Genomic DNA, 17,205 nt, shown 5'->3' with positions numbered 1-17,205 from the left:
GATACCTTGTGTCCAAAAACAAAGAAGAAGCTGCAGCAAGACTGAAGAGAGGCACTATCATGATACAACCAAATCCCATAGCTGTCAGGTAGGTGACTCACAGACCAGAAGACTGGAGAACAATAATATCAAAGAAGGTCTCACACAATCTTAAATGTTCCAAACCCCACATCAGGCTTCTCAGCCTGGGGACCCGACAAAGGGACTGGGAATCTCCAGGGAATCTGGCCTTGAGGGTCAATAGGATTTGATTACAGGCCTTCCAAAGGACTGAGGGAAACAGAGACTCCAGGCTTGGAGGGCACAAACAAAATTTTTCATGATCCAAGACCCAGAGGAGAGGAGTAGTACCCCACAGGAGACAGAACCAAAACTACTTGCTAATGTTTGAATGCCTCCTATGGAAGCATGGGTTGACAGGGGCTCACCACAGGGATACAGGCATTGGAAGGTCCCCGTTGGCATAAACCCTCTTGAAGTTCACCATTAACCCTGCAATAGACCCAGCCCTGGGTCTGGATTGCCTCAGGCCAAGCAACTACCAGGGAGGGAATGCAGCCCCACCCATCAGGAGATAGTTGGTTTAAAGATTTGCTGAGTAAGGCCCTGCCTACTAGATAACCTCATCCATCCGAGGGCAGACAGAAGAAACCAGAAGCACAGTCTAACAGCAGCTAAAACAAAAACCATATTACAGAAAGTTAATCATGATAAAAAAGCAGACAGTTATGTCCCAGATGAAGGGGCAAGATAAAATTCCAGGAAAACAACTAAATGAAGTGGAGATGGGCAACCTTCCAGAAAAAGAATTCAGAATAATGATAGTGAAGATGAGTCAGGATCTCGGGAAAAGAATGGAGGTGAAGACTGAGAAGATGCAAAAAATGTTTACCAAAGACCTAGAAGAAGTTAAGAACAAACAAACCGAGAACAACAACACACTAGAAGGAATCAATAGCAGAATAACTGAGGCAGAAAAACAGATAAATGAACTGGAGGACAAAACAGTAGAAATCACTGCCACAAACCAGAATATAGAAAAAAGAATGAAAAGAAATGAAGACATCCTAAGAGATCTCTGGGTCAACATTAAATGCTCCAACATTTGTATTATAGGGGTCCCAGAAGGAGACAAGAGAGGAAAAGAACCTGAAAAAATATTTGAAGAGATAATAGCTAAAAATTTCCTGAATATGGGAAAGGAAATAGTCAACCAAGTGCAGGAGGCACAGGGCATCCCAGGCAGGAAAAACCCGAGGAGGACACACCAAGGCACATAATAATCAAACAGAAAAAATTATAGACAAAGATAAAATATTAAAAGCAAGAAGGGGAAAATGGCCAATAACATACAAAGGAAGTCCCATCAGGCTGCCAGCTGATTTCTCAACAGAAACTCTACAAGCAGGAAGGGAATGGCATGATATATTTAAAGTGATGAAAGAGAAGAACCTACAACTAAGAATATTCTACCCAGCAAGACTCTCTTTCAGATTTGATGGAGAAATCAAAAGCTTTTCAGACAAGCAAAAGTTAAGAGAATTCAGCACCACCAAACCAGCTCTACAACAAATGCTAAAGGAACTTCTCTAGACAGGAAACACAAGAGAAGGAAAAAACCTACAGAAAATAAACCCAAAACAATCAAGAAAATGGTAATAAAGTCATACATATGGATAATTACTTTATGTAAATGGATTAAATACAACAACCAAAAGATATAGACTGACTGGGTAGAGGAAAACATCCACGTACACACACTTACCACATCACACTGCTTGCCCTCCCCCAAATTGTATGCAATTATTTTATATTGTTATGTTAATCATGTTCCCATTATGGCTTGCAATTGTAATTATCTTTTGTTTTTTGTCTGGCTATTGACTGTAAAAACTGGTAAACATCTTTTACTATCGTGATTACGTAAATATTACTCATTTAATACCATCATATCATGATTGGTCAACAGAAAAATAATAGAACTCTATATCGCCAAAACTAGGACCTAATAGAAAAATCTATAATCACTTTTTAAAATCCAGAAGCAAAAAAATAAAAAAATAAAATAAATAAAATAAAATCCAGAAGCATATCAGAATTATCTTCAAATTTTTTGAAAAATACAAATGCTCAGGTATTGCTTTTTTCTCCAGAGCTCCAGATGTTTCTAATGAGCATTCATATTTAAAAACAATTGGACTATATGATGATCTTTTACTTTTATCTAGTTTTTTCACTTTTTCTATTTCATTTTCGGCGCTCCCATTTCATTTAGTTTATGTTCTCCAATTTATCCATCTCTTTTTTGTGTGTGTTCTTTCTCAGGTCTTTATCAAGTGTAGCAGAAAAGCTTTTGTATACATATATATAAATATATATAATATATATTTTAAAAAACATGAATTTTTGCCTAACTAAAAAAATTATGACAGTTTGATTCCACTTGTTTGTCTTAGCATGAATAGAATGTTAGATTTCTAATTATGAAATAGATATGCAACAAGCAACAAAGGTTTACTTTACTATAGGGAACTATAGTCAACTTCTTGTAATAACATGATGGAAATTAATTTCAAAAGTAATATATGTGTATTTGTATAACTGCATCACCTTGCTGTGCACATGAAACATTGTAAGTCAACAATACTTCAATAAAATATATATACTTAAAGAGAAAAAAATATTTTTAATGTCCATGAAGAGTTTTATTCCTTCTCCACTAATTCCTGATTATGCCTACAGTACTTCTCAAGATTCAGTGAAAGACAGCAGCACTCCAGACAAGAAATGCCATAAAGAAGTCATTACATGTAGACTCCATTATACTGTATGTGATATTTTATATATGTCTTTGATATATTAAATGATAAAAGTGCCATGCTTCATTATCATATTTTTATCATTTGTGTGAAGATTTCCTTGTCTGTACCCCTATTAAATGGAAGGCAAGCATTGCTGAAAGACTGAGATTGTCCCTAGTAGTAATGACCAAGGATTAAGAAAGTACTCAGAGAGAAAACAAGAATTATGAAGAGGGTCCTATAAGGCTTGAGAGAAAATTGGGCCTCTCTGAGGATGGATTTGAGGGGTTCAAATAATTAAATATATACTCCCTATTAAGTAAGCTTAAGATTATACCCACCACTTTATCATAACACAAATGATTAAACCCACATTGTGTGTCACACACTTTTCTAGAAACTGGTAAATACTGCTATTTTATTTGATATTCACAATAGCCTCAACTATTGTATCAATCAACTTAGTCTAGGTGATACTGAATGGAACTGAGTTGAACCTTGCAGGACCTCTCTACCTACTTAGCAAATTTGCAGGCAGACTATGCAGGAAAGAGCACATCCAAAAGATCAGGAGAAGTCAGCAGGACTGCACACAATGGAAAAATGATAAGGAATCTGACCTCTTAACTTAATGACTAACTGAGATTATCTCCTCTTTTTCCTTTTAAAAATTGTCATGACTGTGCATAATCTTCAGAGTTGATCTCTGGACGTGAGTCCACCTTCTCCCTAAATTGCCAACTTTTCTGAAAAAGCATCTTTCTACAGACATTTGTCCCTTGATTATTGACTTCTAAGTGGTGAGCAATTGAACCTGAGTTCAGTAACATGAAGAAGGAAAAGACCCAAAACTTAGTTACATACAACATACAATACAAAGGTTTGTTTTTTATTCTACTCTATATCTAATTCAGATCAGTGTTAGCTCTGCTCCACATTGTTTTGTTATTGTTGCTTTTCTGGAATCCAGATTAGTGTTCCGGAATGTAAGCAGAAAGAACACCTTCTGACTAGAAAACTGCAGAGAAGTGAGAGACACAGTAAATATGTGTTGATTCTTAAACTTCTGCTCATATTTGACACAACACTTCTGCCTTTATTTTGTTGGACAAGTGAGTCAGATAGTCACTCCCAAGTTCTATAGGGAGGAGAAGCATAACCCTTTTGCAGATAAGGAGGTGGGGGGGGGAAATGGAGTACATGGCCAACAGAAATACAATTGGCAGTGCCCTATTCAGTTACTATATACTTGATTCCCCTGTTACATGCAATATACACCCCTTTCCCTAAGGAGACAACCTGAAAGTCCCATTTGGTCACCACTGTTAGCTCAAAATCCAGGATGTCTAGGTGATGCTCAATTTTCTTACCATAAGCCTAGGTTAGTCCTCTTATGAACAAAAAGATATTATCTTCTTTTCCTGATATATAATATAGTATCAACTGTGGAACAAAGAGAATAATTGCGATAGAGCCTGGCATGTGAAAATGTGATACTGTAAGGCACATAGAAGTAACGGGTCCATAGTAATCCCAAAACAGCAGTGGGAAAATATGGGGAACTTTAAACTGGAGATGTGGAATGTTCTTGAGTGGGTCCTCATTCATTAGTTTAGTGCTTTTATTTTGGTTAGCAACCCAGTTTCTCTTGCTTCCCAGGTGGTACAGTGGTAAAGAATCTACCTGCTAAGGCAGGAGATGCAAGAGACATGGTTTCAATCACTGGGTTGGGAAGAGTCCCCTGAAGGAGGAAATGGCTCCAGTATTCTCGCCTAGAAAATTTCATGGATAGAGGATCCTGGCAGGCAGTTCATGGAGTCCCAAAATAAGACACAACTGAGTAACTGAGCATGCACACATCCACCATAGGCTATTTTTTGCTCTGGTAATAGCTGGAAAATCTCCAAAGATGACTTTATAACAATGGATATGGATTAGAATACCAAGTGGAATGCCTGGCAAATAGGATTATGATCAACCACAACTAAAATAAAGTACACTTTGTTATGATGACCACTTAAGCTTGAGAAGATGGTAGCTCAATGAAGTTGTGTGTGTTTAGTCGCTCAGCAGAGTCTGACTCTTTGTGACCCATTGGACTGTAGCCCACCAGGCTCCTCTGTCCATGGGATTTTTCAGGCAAAAATAGTGTAGTGGGTTGCTGTTTCCTACTCCAGGTGATCTTCCTGACCCAGGGATAAAACCTGAGTCTCCTGTGTTTCCTACATTGCAGATACATTCTTTACTCATTTAGCCATCAAGGAAGCCATCAATGAAGTTAACTACCTCATTCAAGGTTAGATAGCCAGAACCAATATTCTGACCCAAATCTGCCTGACTCTAAAATTTATGTCTATTCCACTATACAATGTTTCAGCTACATGGTGAAATATCAATAGTTCTCTGGAGTCCTCTAGAGTAAACTACAAGATAGTTATGGTAACTTTTACAGTGTTAGTTGGAATTATCTAGATTTATGTTGTTACTCTTTTTTCATCTTCTAGTTTTGGGTGAAGCGTCGCTTGAAGGCTTTGGCTATACCTTAGTTGTACTTTCATGGAATTTTCCATTTTTTTCACTTCCTTTTTTTTTGCCAGAGCATTAAAAAAGTACCTCATTGTGGAGGAGACTGGAAACAACAGTCAGGAGAGTTCACAAAGGTAAGGCTAGAAAAGTTTCAGAGTCAAAGATCAACTGTCCCTTCCCACCAGTGTGTTTCTGCTTTAGTGCCAACTTTGGAGATCTGCAGGTTTATTTTCACTTAGGAAGGCTGTGGTGCTGCCAGGAAGTCATCCGAAAGAAACTTATCATCTGTCATAGTTTTATCAGGGGTCAGCTCTGATAAAATTCAAAGTGTTTTTGTATTTTCACCCACTCCCTAATAAGAGAGGTTCTCTTTGACCAATTTAATCTTCAACAGAAAATTGTATCACTATTTAAGAGAGCCTCTAGCCAAACCTAATTGGTCTATGGGAAACAAATGGCAAAGTTGGATAAAGACAACCTGGATTCTTCCTGTTTGTCAGCAAGCCTGTTTTCAAACAGTAATTGGAGTGGAAGCTTCAACTGCAGCTTACACAGAGGATGATGCCAGCATGTGGCATGTGGAAAACTGAGCCAGCTTTCCCGAGATTGTTCCAATGGCTGGATGCCATCCTCCAGTTCACAGCTCACTCTCCTTAGCACCAGCCCTGAAGTTTTTATAGAAATTTACGCTTGCTTCTCATGTTGATTGTGTTTTCAAATCTAGAAACTCTTCCACATCATTCTTTCACTTTGAAAAAGGAACATGTCCTTAGTAAACCTAATTTTTTTAAAATTTTAACCACTTTTTTACAGTTTTGCAAGCAATACAATGCAAAATGTTCATTGCAGACAACTAGAAATACACAAAAATATAAAGTAATTAATAGCCATTCATAATTCCCAGTCTCCCATAGATATCTTTCATTAGCCTTTTGATGTATTTCTTTCTAGCATTTACATACTTTTTTACATGCTGCTGCTACTGCTGCTAAGTCGCTTCAGTCGTGTCCAACTCTGTGCGACCCCATAGACGGCAGCCCACCAGGCTTCCCCATCCCTGGGATTCTGCAGGCAAGAATACTGTAGTGGGTTGCCATTTCCTTCTCCAATGCATGAAAGTAAAAAGTGAGAGTGAAGTTGCTCAGTCATGTCCAACTCTTAGCAACCCCATGGACTGCAGCCTACCAGACTCCTCTGTCCATGGGATTTTCCAGGCAAGAGTACTGGAGTGGGTTGCCATTGTCTTCTCTGATACCAGTTTATTTATTATATGAATCAAATTTTATGTTTCATTTGTAGGTGTCTAATATTTGATTTAAAAAAAGAACACTAGAAGTTATTTTCAACCCAATTCAATTTTATAAAGCTATTCTTTTCTAAGTAATCTAAGATAATTAAAGACTTTCAAAATGTAATTGCTTCAGAAATCAATTTACCTCCCCAGAACACCATTACTGTTTGGCTTTTTGTTTTGCTTTGTTTTATAGAAGTACAGTTGATGTATAATGTTGTATTATTAATAGCTTCCAGAGTACAGCAAAGTGATTCTTTTTCAGATTCTTTTCTATTATAGGTTATTATAAGATATTGAATATAGGTCCCTGTAATTGTTGTTTATCTACATGGGAACAGGACCAAGTCAGGAAGGAACCACTCCTGAGTCTCACATGGAAGGTTCGCTCACAAGCATCAGAGCAAGATTTTAGCTGCAGCAGATACCATGCAGGGCTCCCTGGAAGGTTGCTCCAGTGAGTCACCCTGTACCTAACAGAGAAACTTAATCATATGTGGTTGTTTGCTGCTTTGCTTGTTTTGAAACTACTTATAGACCTTCAGGCCTATGGTAATAAAAGTCTCCTATGATGCTGTTTGAAGCCAATGAGACAAATTATATTTTTGTGAGTTGTTTCATTCCTCTGTACTGAAAAATCACCTCCAAGAGCTTACTCTATGCCTCAGAAGAAAAATAATCTCTTGTCCCAAGAAGAGAACATAAACTGATGCAAGAAAACTTGTAGAAAACTTATAACCAGAAACTTGCAATATTATTGGGGAAACAAGAAAACTTTAAAATGAAAATAAAACTACAAGAGGCCACAGAATGTAGACACTTCGACTCCATGAACCTTTCACTGGTAACAACAAATACAGCTGGAAACTGGAGTCTGGGGATAGTACCCAGAAAATCTAGAGAGGCTGGACAGCAGGGAGGAATGTGGCAGACTGACTCAGGCCTTGGCTTTTGCCTAGGCACCAAAGATATACCTGTCTAGCCTCTTCTGAGGGAGCTGAGAACACACTCACCAATGTGAAGTTCTCAATTCATGCACTTGAGCTGAACATTTTCTAGATACCAAGTTTACCACAAGTTCAATAAAGCTGAGGAAGGGGATGAAGGTATATCTGAAGGTCTAGGTCAGTAGTGTTGTTATATGCATCAGAATCACTTGGATTTTGTCTGAAACAAAGCAGGTCCCCAAACACATCCCAAATCTTCTGTTTCAACAGTCTATGGTGGCACCTGGAGTCAGCATTTTTAAGAAGCACCACAAGTGATATTGAAGTGGTCTAGCCTCAGACTTGAATAACATTCATCATAGATGTTAGAGGTGATGCTACTTTCCACCTGCACTGGAACCAAGAGAGGAAACTTGGACAAAAGTTCGAGAAAATGGAGTAGATTATTGAGCAGGAGGAGGACAAATGGTGTGACTCCAAGTTCAAAGCAAGTGGTTGGTTGAAAATTTGGAGGCAATCGTGAGACAGCTGATGGAGCAGGTACGCAGAGTATCCTGGTAGACCCCTGGATTTGACTGGTGAGGTCAACTGTATTTAAAACAGAGGGTTTAAAACATAGCCACACTGAAATCACCTAGAGATTCTAAGAACACAGTACCAGAGGTTCTGATTTAATTGAACTGGGGTATATCCTGGGTTGTTATTGTTACTTAGTCACTACATTGTGTCTGACTCTTTTGTGACCCCCATGGTCTATATAGCCCACCAGGCTCCTCTGTCCATGGAATTTCCCAGGCAAGAATACTGGAGTGGTTTGCCATTTCCTTCTCCAGGGGATCTTCCTGACCCAGGGATTGAACTTGCACCTCTTGCATTGGCAGGAAGATCATTTACCACTGAGTCACCCAGGAAGCCCATATCTGAGTAGGGGCCTTTCCAGATCTCTTCAAATGATGCTACAGTGTAGTCAGCCTCTGGTTTAGAGGATTAGCCAAAGCATGGGCTCCAGGATTAAATAACCTTCACATCACTTCTGACACTTTAATGTGCACACAATTAAACCAGGGATATTGTCAAAATGCAGATGTTTCAGGGGGCCTGAGAGTCTTCATTTCTCACAACTCCCAGACGATGTGGATGTTCCTGGCCCAGGCTCAACACACTGAGTAGCAAGAATTGGAAAGGCCAGAATCCCTCACCCTTCTCCAGGGCTGGGAAACTTTTAGAAATTTAATTCTCAGCTTTTGCCCCAGATCTACTGAATCAGAAGCCTTGAGTGGGACGCTGGGTTTAAACAAGCCCAGCAGGTGGTTCTGCTCCACACTCAAGTTTGGGAACCTCTGCTCTGTTCCATGACAGAACCATCTGTCGGTGTTTGGCCTGGCTGAGCTGGGTCACAAACACTTCAGTCTCTAAATGTGACTGAACTTTCCCCAGTGGGGCATCTAGGATTTATTTATAAAGGAAAGGGTTTGCTTCTCTTTCTCCATCCTGATGATTGGAAGGCATTATTCTCATACTACCCCCACAGGGTAATGAATTCAACCCACTGCTCTTTGTTCAAGCACTGAGCTGTACAGGCTCCATGAAATGAGAGGTTGAACCCACTCTCCAGGGCCTTTTCTGCTTCTGACAGCCCGTTATCCCACCCTTCTCCAACCAGAGAGGCTGTGATGGTTTCTTTGCTTGTGTCCCTGGACTCCACTCAGCCCACCCCGGGCTGTATTGTGTCTATTATTATACCTCTTTCTAAAGAAAGAACAAGAGAAGCAAAGGCGTCAGCAGGTCTAAAATGTAGGCAGCGGCCAGGCAGTTTCCTTGAAGTCAGTAACCGCTGACAGCTGAGCCCAGCTCACAGTGTGTGGAGACATAGAGAGAAGTCTCTGTGAAGCTCTGATTCCCTGCAGGGGCCTGGTTGGCAGGAAGCACCCTAAAACTCAGAAGGATGAGTGTTAGTGAGTCCATGACAAACTGCCTTTCCATTCCCAGTCTTTATTTCACAGTGTGGGCTTCCTTTCATCCAATGTTTTAAACATCTGAAAGCCTAGGATGACCCCAGCCCTGTGAAGTGGAGTGGTCAACCATCCTGGTTTGCCAGCTGTGTTCCCATGTTTAGCAGTGAAAGTCTCATAACCTGGGAAGCACCCTAGATTCTGGCAAAGAGGATGGCTGGATACCCTAGATCAGGATTTTGTTGTTGTTTTACAATGCTGTCATTATTTGCAATGTGGTCTGGATAATGCTTTCTTGTGAAAGTCTAGCCTGTGTTGTTCATCTCTGGTCTCTATCCACTTGTTGCCAGTTGGACTCCTCCTATTTGTGACGATCAAAAATGTCTCTTGAAGTTGTCAGATGTCCTTTTGGAGGGCAAAATCATCCCTATTTGAGAGTAACTGTCCTAGGTGTAAGTAAAGTCGCTCAGTCGTGTCTGACTCTTTGCAACCCCATGGACTGTATCCTACCAGGTTCCTCCATCCATGGGATTTTCCAGGCAAGTGTACTGGAGTGGGTTGCCATTTCTTTCTCCAGAGGATCTTCCCAACCCAAGGACTGAACCCGGGTCTCCCGCATTATAGGCAGACGCTTTACCGTCTAAGCCACCAGGGAAGTCCTAGGTATAAGTGACTGTGTAATCTGAAACCTCTCCTAGGAGAGATCTTCTCAAATTTTAATGTACACAAAAATCATTTGGGGTTTGGATAGACATTTCTCCAATGAATACAGAAAATGGCCAGAAAATGCATTAAAAAATGTTCAAGCTCATCAGTATTTAGCAAAATGTAAATAAAAATCAAAATGAGATACTACTTCTCATATCCTAGGGCAACTAAAATTTAAAAAGACAATTATAAGCATTGTCAAGGGCATAGAGAAATTGAAACCCTTATACATTGCTAGCATGATTGTTAACTAGAGGAACTACTTTGGAAAATAGTTTAAAAGGTCCTAAAAATGTTAAACATAGAGATATTATATGGTTCAACAATCCTGCTTCTAGGTATGTACCCAAGAGACTGTAAAGCCCAAGTCCAGACAGCACCTGTACACAAATACTAATAACAGGATTACTTATAATAGATAATTGAAACAATCATTAAGTCCATCAACAAATGAACAGGTAAACAACTAGTATGGAATATTGTTGTTGCTCAGTCACCCAGTCATGTCTGACTCATTGTGACCCCCATGGACTGCAGCACTGTAAGCCTCTTATCCCTCACCATCTCCCGAAATTTGCCCAAGTTATGTCCATTGCATCGGTGATGCCATCCAAGCATCTCATCCTCTGATGCCTTCTTCTCCTTCTACCCTCAATCTTTCCCAGCATTTAAGACATTTCCAGTGAGTCAGCTGCTCACATCAGATGACCAAAATACTGAAGCTTCAACTTTAGCATCAGCCTTTCTAATGAGTTTTCAGGGTTGATTTCCCTTAAGATTGACTACTTTGATCTCCTTGCTCTCCAAGGGACTCTCAGGAGTCTTCTCCAGCACCACAGTTTGAAGGGATCAGTTCTTCAGCACTCCGCCTTCTCTATGGTCCAGCTCTCACAACCATATGTGACCACTGGGAAGACCATAGCTTTGAATATTATGCAACCATAAAAAAAGAATGAAGTACTTATGCATGATACAACATGATGCTTCTTTAAAATATTAATATGAGACAGAAACAAGACACAAAAGACCCCATATTGTATGATTTCATTTATATGCAATGCCTAAAATAGACAAATTCCTAGAAATAGAGTAAATCTGTAGTTTCCAAGCTCAAGGAGGGAGAGAAGAGGTGCAGTGTGTCGCTGGTAATGGATTTGAGGTTTCCTTTGAGAATTATGAAAGTGTTCTAAAATTAGATAGAGGTGAGATTTTCCCATTTCTGTGGACATACAAAAACCCACTGAATGGTACATTTTAAATGGGTGAATTGTGTGGCAGGTGAATTACCAATAAAGTTGCTATTTTAAAAGAAGAATTGCTTTATTCACTCATTAAAATGTGCATTCTGATTCACTAAGCCTGGGTTGGGACCTGACTTTCTAGAGAACACATTTTTAGAAACCAGTTCCTAGATGAGTGGTTTCTGAGTATGCTCCCTGACTGGCAGCATAAGAATCACCTGTATACTTACCAGAAACACAGATTCTCAGACTTCACCCAAACCTACTAAATCGGATACTGCAGAGGTGGAGCCCTGCAGTGACCTACATGTGCTATCTAGGTCATTTTGATGTGTGCTAATATTTGAGAACTACTGCCCATACTATCCCCACCTGGATTCTCTTCACCTTGTATGCAAACACACTTTGAGATAAATATTTGAATTTTTATTAAGAAAAAGCAAATTCCTGGAGTAAATCATTAAGTTTAGTAAAGTTTAGTAAATCATATTACTGTAAAGAAATAACCTTCATAACTAAAGAAACCTTAATATAAAGATATTTTATCCTTACAATTTGGGGATCCCAGATTGGCCCCATAATTTTTTTTTCCTACTGTATAGTATAAGACTCTATTGAAAATTACAACTTCCTTGTTTCAAATTTGCTAAATGAGAAAGCATATTTGACTTCCTCTTTGCATAGTGGTATGTGTACTAACATCACATATATGATATTAACTTATGATATGCTGCTTGGTATGAGCAGAGAACAAGAAATGTATAGAGAAGAACGCTTAGAAAGGAAGGGGAAAATGAGAATATTTTGAAGAGAAATGAGAGACTGAGATACTGTCTCTCTCTGGAATAAATTCTCCGCTCTGGAATCAGGGAACTGGAGAGTTCTATCTCTTAGTCATAACATCTTTTTTGTATGTGATGGCTCAGTACTTGATTATTCCTTCCATGCAAGGAAAAGAGAATTTCTATTTTTAATATTAGATCTACTATTATTTTCATTATAAAAAGAAAAAAAATGTTTTGTTTGTTATGTGTTTGTTTTCTGGGTAAGACTGGGGCTGTAATACAGAGATGTAGTACTTAGGGATTCAGTTCCATAGAGAGGAATACATCTGGAATCTCAATAGCAGTCATCCATGCTTCTAAGTGTCCTCACAGCCTAAGTGAGACATCCACTTCATTAAGGCATCCTGAGCTCTTTATTCACTAAAGAGGCTTCTCCTGCCCTGGAGAGTGAGTGTGCTCCACTACATCTCTAATGTGTTGCCAGAGAAGAACTTTAGCTTTGAGAAGACTTGGATGGGTCTGCTCATCATTGACTGACAGCCCCACAAATTGGATAGAACTCCACAACACACAGCCACACGCGACCAGTTTCAAGCTTTGCCCCTCTTAGTCTCTTGGCTTTCCATGAAGCACCATAACGAGATTCATATTTTCCACTTCATTGAAACACAAGCTTCATCTTTTAATAAATTCATTCAAATTCTTTGTACAAGTTAGAGTAACAAGTGGTTTAGTGCCAAGCAATGTTCTCCTGAGAGAAGACTCTGAGAGAAGACTCCAAGCAGGAACTGGCTGATGTAAAAATGTTCACACACTCCAGGATGGACCAATTCACTTCCTGAGCAAGTGCTTTCTAGTTCAGTGAGCTGAGCTAATTTAAATATGAGTATTAGACTATCCCATTCAAGGAATGTTACTCCTCCTGTTGTCTGTGAGGTATCCATCACCTCCTTTAGACTGTGGCTAAGTATCACCTCCTTCAGAAACTATACCAAATTCAACTTTGCAAAGATCTGATATATATGACCTCTGTAACTCAAAACATTTCCATGATTATTATATTTTTATAATTGTATGTAGTGTGTAATATTTGTATTATAAATGTTAACATAATATATTTGAATTCCTAATAATCCTCTACCATGCACATATCTTCAGTTCAGTGAATGATGCTATCATACACTTAGGTACTAAATCATAAAACTTGGAAACAATTTTTTGATTTGTTTTCTTTATCTGATTCAAAGCAGCAGCAAGTCCTAGCAGTTACACTTACTAACATATTTTGAATCTATCCCTTTTGCCCATGGCCAGCACCACCACTTAGACTAAACTACTACCATCTTTTGCCTAGATATCTTCAAAGGTCTGGTCCTATCTTCAGAGCAATCTTCCATGATCAATTATTTCTTACTTTTCTCTATTACTGGCTTCCTTGGTGACTCAGATGGTAAAGAGAAGAGAAGCCTTAGATGCTCAGTTGTTTTCAACTCTTTGCAACTCCACAGACTGTAGCCCGCCAGGGTCCTCTGTCCTGGGATTTCCCAGGCAAGAATACTGGAGTGAGTTGCCGTTTCCTCCTCCAGGGGATTTTTCCAACCCTGGGATTGAACCTGGGTCTCCCTCATTGGAGGTGGGTTCTTTCCCATGGTAAAGAATCTGCCTGCAATGTGGGAGACCCAGGTTCAATCCCTTGGACAGGCATGCACCACACAATTTATTTTTCTTCATTGCACTTTAGTATGATCTATTTTAAATATATATTTGTTTGCTTGTTCATATGTATTTTCCTTACATTAACATATGCTTCACAAGAGAAGGAACTTGTCAATATTTTTTATTTTTTATCCTTGATGATTAGTTCAAATAGCTATCATAAAATAAGCTCTCAATAAATATATATTTAACAAATGAATCAACATATATTTTTGTTCCCCATAAGCTCCTGAAGAAAAACAGTGGTCTATTTATAGTTCAGCACTCCAAGGGTACATATAGTACCACTGGTATAAAGCATATGCTAATTAGTGAACTGACATAAGGAGCGCTCATAGAAGCTGTCAAGGCAATAACGCAAAACCTAATTCTCAAAACTGACTCTGATTTTTGCTCTGCTTTTCCTCTTTTTTGAAAACCATTATAAATATATATGTTCTGTTGTTACAAAATGGTTTACAATGTAGTGTGAGAAATTAAGAACTAGTTTATCTACATCCTTCTTAATCTATGTGGTTAAATTGAAATAAGTATTATTAATGTCACACACTTTAAAAAGGGGTCAGGAACCTATTACTATTAGCTGCAATCGTCAAAATCTAATCAAATAACTGAATCGTTTCTCTTTTCACCCTTGATTATAAAATAAGAGACTCAAAAGAAACATTGTCTCTCAGAACATCATCCATTTTATGTTCAGTGACAACAAGCCTATTTGGACCCTATTTGATTGTTTCGCATGTTTATACAAGGCATGTTACAAAAGGTTGAAAGGCCTGCTATGCACTGCTGTGGCCTGCTATGCACTGCTGCTGCTGCTAAGTCACGTCAGTCGTGTCCAACTCTGTGTGACCCCATAGACGGCAGCCCACCAGGCTCCCATCCCTGGGATTCTCCAGGCAAGAGTACTGGAGTGGGCTGCCATTTCCTTCTCCAGTGCATGAAAGTGAAAAGTGAAAGTGAAGTCACTCAGTCGTATCCGACTCTTCGCGACCCCATGGACTGTAGCCTACCAGGCTCCTCCGTGCACTGAACTTGGCCTTTCTGCAGGACTGTTCCATCATCTCCCAGAGAACTGCCACTTGCATCACACACACATTTATAATCCTGACAATCAAAAACTGGGACAACTCTTTATGGATCCATCCTCATCAGGGCTAATACATGAGAAATGAGGACTTGTCCCTCTTTGACATATTTCATCCTATCAGAGGAGTTGGGGATAGGCTATATTTTCCAATAGTTTATCAGTCTTAACTTCTTTAGAGAGAGAGAATTTGACTAATTGTAGGGTTCAAAATCTTCCCTGACAAAATTGAATTGTCAAATACACATTTCTCTCATATGTATATTTTAAGTAAAACACACTTGCTAGCTAAAACCCAAGCACACTGTGGTAGACAGCTTCTGATCTAGTCCAAAGGTTTCCCACCTTCTGACTTTCAAACCTTTGTGTAATCTCTTTCCTGGAGTGTGAACTGGACCTAGTGACTTTTTTTTTTTTTTAATGAATAGAGTACTGAATAGATGACTGATGTCACTTTCATGAACAGCTTACAAAAGATGGTGAACTTGGTCTTGTTCTCTCTCTCTGAATCTTTTTTTAAATTAATTTTTATTGGAGCATAGTTCCTGTACAATGACGCGCTCATTTCTATTGTGCAGAAAGAGAAATGACCAAACGTGCATAAATATTCCCTTGCTTTTGGACTTCCTTCTCATCCAGGTCCTCACAGAGCATCAAGCAGTAGAGTTCCCTGTGCTGTATGCTGTGTTCTCATTAGTTACCTATTTTATACATAGGATCAATAGTATATACCTGTCAGTCCCAATTTCAGTTCCTCCCACCCCTCTCTCCCCCCTGGTATCCATACATGTGTTCACGTCTGTGTCTCGATTTCTGCTTTGCATAGAAAATAATCTATGCCGTTTTTCTAGACTTCACATATATGCATTAATATATATTTGTTTTCTCTTTCTGACTTACTTCACTATATGTGACTTTCCATGTGTCCATCCACATGTCTACAAATGACCCAATTTTGTTATTTTTTTGGCTTAGTAATATCCAATTATATATATGTACCACATCTTCTCTATCCATTCCTCTATTGATGGACATTTAGGTTGGTTCCATGCACTGGTTACTGTAAATAGTGCTGCAATGAACATTGGGGTGCAAGTATCTTTCTGAATTATGGTTTTCTCTGGGTATATGCTCAGTAGTGGAACTGCTGGGTCATATGGTAGTTCTATTTTTAGTTTCTTAAGTTACCTCCATATTGTTTTCCATAGTGACTGAATCAATTTATACTCCCACCAACAGTGCATAAGGGTTCCCTTTTCCTCACATCCTCTCCAGCATTTACTGTTTGTAGATTTTTTGATGATAACCATCCTGACTGGTGTCAGGTGATACCTCAGTGTAGTTTTGATTTGTATTTCTCTAATAATGAGTCATGTTGAGTATCTTTTCATGTGTTTGTTTGTCATCTCTCTCTCTTTCGAAATATGTCTGTTTAGGTCTTCTACCTATTTTTTAATTGGGTTCTTTGTTTTTCTGATATTGAACTGTATGCTCTGTGTATATATTTTGGATATTGATCCTTTGTCAGTTGCTTTGTTTCCAATTATTTTCTCCCATTCTGAGGGCTGCCTTTTCATCTTATTTTTTCCTTTGCTGTGTGAAAGCTTTTAAGTTCCATTTGTTTATTTTTGTTTTTAACCAGAGCAAACTTGAGAAAGAAAAGTAGAGCTGGAAGACTACAACTTCAGATTATACTACAAAGCTACAGTAATCAAGACAAAATGGTACTGGGCACTGAAACAGAAATATACACCAATGGAACAATATAGAAATCTCAGAGATAAACCCATACGTGTATGGTCACCTAATCTATGACAAAGGAAGCAAGAGTCGACAATGGAGAAAAGACAATCTTCAGTAAATGGTGGTGGGAACACTAGACAGCTACATGTGAAAGAACTAAGAACACTCCCTAACCTGTACACAGAAATAAACTCAAAATGCTAAGCATGCTAAGTTACTTCAGTTGTGTCCAACTCTTTGCTACCCAAAGGACCATAGCCTGCCGGATTCCTCTGTCCATGTGCCCGGCACCTGGGAAAACCTGCTATAAAGTTTTAGAGGAAAACACAGGCAGAATACTCAGAAATAAATTTCAGCAAGATCTTTTTTGACCCACCTGCTAGAGCAATGAAAATAAAAACAAAAATA

General features: G+C 38.9%; 1 long non-coding RNA gene across 1 annotated transcript; it reads left to right on the top strand.

The window, feature by feature from the left end:
- The first annotated feature begins 3,803 nt into the window (after positions 1 to 3,803).
- On the top strand, positions 3,804 to 16,967 carry LOC110151791 (uncharacterized). The gene is made up of 3 exons (XR_011489956.1): positions 3,804 to 3,913; positions 5,399 to 5,461; positions 16,697 to 16,967. It is a non-coding gene; the product is annotated as an uncharacterized lncRNA (long non-coding RNA).
- The last annotated feature ends 238 nt before the right edge of the window (positions 16,968 to 17,205 follow it).

The sequence above is a fragment of the Odocoileus virginianus genome, chromosome 2, assembly GCF_023699985.2.
Source record: "Odocoileus virginianus isolate 20LAN1187 ecotype Illinois chromosome 2, Ovbor_1.2, whole genome shotgun sequence".
Lineage (NCBI taxonomy): Eukaryota > Metazoa > Chordata > Mammalia > Artiodactyla > Cervidae > Odocoileus > Odocoileus virginianus.
The sequence above is the reverse complement of the archived record's forward strand: the minus strand, read 5'-3'. Positions and strand labels throughout refer to the sequence as shown.